Raw genomic sequence first — 5,000 nt, 5'->3', positions numbered from 1 at the left:
CTGGGCAGGAGCTGCTAAAAACAGCCTATCCTGCCTTGACAGAGTACAAAATAGACTTCGTGGCTTAGTGGGGGATGCCCTTTACTCTACCCTGCAACTTCTCTCCCACAGAAGAGACGTTGCGAGCCTACCCTTGTTTTATCGTTATTTCCATGGCAGGTGCTCGTCTGAACTCCAATCTCTGGTCCCCCCTCACCAATCTTTCACGAAAAACACCCGTCTAGCTGAATCCACTGTGAAAAATTTCCCCCACTCTTTATCTGTGCCTAAATCAAAACGTGGATTCCATGAACAAAGCTTCTTTCTTAGAACTGCACGCCTGTGGAACTCTGTTCCGTCTGCCTGCTTCCCACCTGACTACAACTTGATTATCTTCAAGTCCAACGTTAACAAATTCCTAATGAACCGCCGTCTTAAGTAAACACTTCATTAAATCTCCACACTAACGTACTGTACTTGCAATAACCCTTATCCCTGAGTGGCTTCCGGGTCTTGATAAGTGGTGACCACTGTGTAAAAAAAAAAAGAAGGTCATCCTGTTTGGAAACGTTTTGTGCTTCCTTACATTGGTATTAGAGCACGTTGTTTAAAATAGCAAGAAATGAGAAGAATAGTTCGTATTTAGATAATAAACGGTGGTGCCAACCATGAAGCATTCCATTTCTCAAAAGAGTAGCAGGATGAATTCAAAGAATTTTGTCAACATTGCAATATCAGGATGGTTCTTCCCAAACACATCATTCTCCAACAACCACCCACATGACGCATCTTCTCTTTTTTTTTGTAACAAGGATCATTGTTCCTTTCTAGATATATACAGGAGAAGAAGGGGGGGGACAAGATATCTTTAGAAAGGAAGACTCAAGTTACGCAAGGAAAGCAATTCTCAAAGAATATGTAAGAATTTCGGAGATGGGGAACAAAACCCGGAGAGGAAAACGATGTCATATACATTCTGATGGATGAGAGACATTTGTTAAAAGAGTAAATTCAATTGAATGATTGAACGGACGTTTTGTTTTACATTCTGTTTTTGAAATTAGCATTGATAATAATAACTCATGTTTTAAATTAAAGAATTTGATAAGAGTTTTCTCTCTTCTAACATATTTTTCTGCATAGTTTTAAAAAATGTGAAAACAAATAAAAAGTAAATAGTAAAATTCCTTCATATATATTTTTTTAAAGACACACACACACACACACACACACACACACACACACACACATATATATATATATATATATATATATGGACCATCTCATTGGATGATGGGATATCGAACTAGCAATAGTTCTTGCAATTCATTGATATATATACATATATATATTATGATCTGACATTCTTTATTGAGCTCATATATATACATACATATATATATATAAATATATATATATAAATATATATATATATTCTCTTCTTCTCTATTCTCTTCTCTTCTATCTTCTTCTATCTATCTATTTATCTATCTATCTATCTATATAAATAGAATGAACTCATTTTTTCTTCTCTGTTTGACCTTAATAGGATTAAAACTCGATACATGTCATGCAAATGTAATATGCACAAACTGCAGCGCATTATCTGAGGTGTGATATAGGCCTATTACCTTTACACTTGCTCGATAATCGTACATTCCTATATTTTTTCTGGTGAGAGTTCACTGCTAAAAACCGGTAAGCATCGATGAAAGTTGTAAGACCTTTTCTCTCTATTTAATTCCTCCTTTTCCTGCTCCCCATTCGCAACGCCGCGTCGTCGTTTATGAGGGTCTAATACGAAGGAACATCGACAACGGGTTTAGTAGTTGCATACAAAAACTGAAATGCTTCATATTGCGGGAAACGCACCACGCCTAATTATACATTGCTTATTTAAATTTATTTCGAAACATTATTACACTAGGAAAACAAACGATTCTTTCCTTTTTCTTTCCTTTTTTTTATTCATTAACATATAATGTATCATTTCCCTTTCCTTTCCTTTCGTTTCGTTCGATGTTTTCTTCTTCTGTTTACGTTTTCCCGATTACAGAATAAGAGATTAATTTTACGGTTAGCACATTACAAAATGTAAGCTGTCAATTTTTCACTTAAAGCGATTATGCACATATCAATCTCAATTAGTAACAAATTTTTTCATGTGTGCTTTATAAAAGTCACCGACTCCTGATAGAGAAATACTACATTTCAAAAATGTAAACAATGCATTTCTATATGCATCTCTAATAACCTCAGTTCCAGTTTACTGCGTTTCGTATGCTTTCGTTTCGTTTCTTTGACGTTCCAATTTTTCAGATTTCATTGCGATTGTAAACATCGACACGATATAAATCAAAGCAAAATGCATTTCGCTACTTACACTTTTCTTAGCACAAAGAAGGTGTTTTCTTTTTTGTAATATTTACTTCATTATCTTAGGAGTTGACTTTACTAATTTTCTTTGAATTATACTAAAAAAACTATTATTTATCTCGAAACGGATTTTTACATTGGATTTATTGACATTCAATAATTAACTGAATTGGTAAGCTCGCCGTGCAAAAAATTTCCTATAAATCTTTTTTCCTCACGTCTACAAACACTTTCTTCCCTTGGGGAAATTTCTTTTGTCCTTATTCGTAAAATTCCTATTTCAGTCACCTACATTCATTAGTATTAAAGGCGCTTAGAAATTTCTGCATAGAATGATATGCCCGTACATTATAACATTACGGCAAAATCATCGTTCACCTTGCTGACACGGTTACGATTTAATTATTGAGAACGGGACAGTTTTCCATGGAACATTTTTGGTCATTAAAAACAGACAATCACGTGATATATTTATCAGGGTTTCAAAACCGAAACAAAACTAATATATTTATTCTATAATAATTCATCTATATATAATTGGACATACATTCAGTGAAAACTTGTGATAAAATTTGAATTTTAATGCAACCATTTCGTAATGAAAGCAATATGGGATTTTTATAAAATAGTTTTTTTTTTCATTTACTTTTTTTTTCGTAAAAATAAATATTTGGATACTTTTTTTCGAATTAAAGCAACTTTGATAGGTCAACAACAAATAAAAATTAAATGATTATTTCTTTCTTTTCACAACGGGGAAGTGGGTTGTTTTTTTTTTGTTTTAACTGCAATCGTTCAAGCTTAATATTTTTTGTTATTTATTTCACGCTTCGACCATAGCTTTTTTTTTTTCACGTGTACAAACACTTTTCCTTTGCGGAAATTCAGTTTGGTCCTTAATCTTTCTATTACTATTTTAGTCACCTAAATTACTTAGTGTGACAGGAGTTTATTTTTTTATTTTTATTTTTTTTTCGAACAAATAAATCATTGGAAACGTTATTTTGAATTCAAGCAACTTTGAAAGGTCAACAAGAAATTAATTTAAATGATTGTTTTTTTTTTTTGCTTTTTTTTAACGGGGAAGTGGGTTATTTATTTATTTTTTTTTGTTTTAACGGCAATCGTTCTACAGTTTAAATTTTTGGTTATTTTTTTCATGCTCCGGCCATAGTCTAACCAGGATTTGCACAGAAGGTGCGTTAAATAAAATGGCGTCTCCAATTTCGGCAATAAAGTGTAGAAGAACCGTTATTCTTCGGATTATATTTGTTGGGGGGGCACAATTTGAACCAAAAAATAAAAAAATAAAAGGGAGCGAAATTTAAGTTTCCCTTCCATTTTTACAACAACAAAACAAATAAGGGGGATTGATTTATTAGGATTTTTTATTATCAGGTGAGCACTTATTAAAATTATTTTATTGTTGAATTTTTCGCATTTTGGTTACATTTGTTACTTGGCAATCGCTGATAGCCCAATGCAAAAATTGAACACAAGACAAAATTAAAAAGAATGATACTCATGCATAATTTGACCCCCACCCCCTGATTCCATTTCATTCCACCGGATTCAACCGAGCGTTGTTTAAATGTTGAAACACTAAATCAACATTTTATTTATTTTTTTGGCATAATTAATTAATTAATTGATTAATTATGGGAGTATTTTTTCTGTTTATTTTCTTAACATCTGTTGAAAAAAATTAATTTGTACATTTTCGTGAACAAAAAAAACTTTTCTCTACTTTCACCTAACTATTTACCGTGTTCATATAAAGCATTCACCTTTTCTTTTTATAATAAAAATTCCGTTTGCAAAAAAAAAACAAAAAACAAAAAAAAAACGTTTACTGCCAATTTTCTTTTAAAAAAAGTGCATGTTTTCCTGACAAAAAAATAAACCTTTCCCCTAACAATTTATGATAAAAAAGAATTTTTTTTTTTTTTAGAAAAAAAAAAATGGCAGATAATATTAAAAGTAAATATACAATACAAAATGCAATTTTTCTGGAGGAATGTGTTCCATTTTAACAAACTGAGCCACAGCAACGTGTGCCCGAGCACAGCTAGTATATATATATACATATATATATATATATATATATATATATATATATATATATATATGAATAAATTTTCAATAACAAGATTTTTATTTTATATTATACTAGTGGGGGTACCTGGCGTTGCCCAGGTGTTTGGAGGTGTGTGTGGGGAGGGTGGAGGTAAATCAAAGCAAAATGGAAAATAAAGAATAAGCGAAGTAATAAGCCTGTTTAAATATGATAAAAAAACGATGTTAAAACTTCTTAAAAAAATCGAAAAACAAAAAACAAAAACAACAGCGAGCGTGATGTAAAAAAGAATGAAAAAAAAATGGTATAAATAATCCTGTTTCAATATTAAAACTTTAAAAATCGAAAAAAACAAAACAAAAAAAACTTAATCTCGGTTCGAACGGGTAATCCTAAGATATCGATGCTGCTCTTTAACTGACTGAGCTATGACCGCGTCAGCGAAATAGGGTCGGCTTTTTTTTAATATTTAAACTAATTCAAGGAAGACCATTTTTGTGCACGTGTATATGGCTAACTTGTCATGAAGGAACGATTTTTTGCTACCCCTCCCTGTAGAAAAATGTCC

The 5,000-nt window shown here is 31.7% G+C and overlaps 1 protein-coding gene across 1 annotated transcript in view; it reads left to right on the top strand.

Annotated features, from left to right (window-relative positions):
* LOC145259858 (uncharacterized) overlaps positions 1-5,000 on the top strand; it is a 1,597,463-nt gene that overhangs the window by 699,454 nt on the left and 893,009 nt on the right. The window lies entirely within an intron of this gene.

The sequence above is a fragment of the Euprymna scolopes genome, chromosome 35, assembly GCF_053919585.1.
Source record: "Euprymna scolopes isolate OS-2025 chromosome 35, ASM5391958v1, whole genome shotgun sequence".
Taxonomy (NCBI): domain Eukaryota; kingdom Metazoa; phylum Mollusca; class Cephalopoda; order Sepiida; family Sepiolidae; genus Euprymna; species Euprymna scolopes.
The sequence above is the reverse complement of the archived record's forward strand: the minus strand, read 5'-3'. Positions and strand labels throughout refer to the sequence as shown.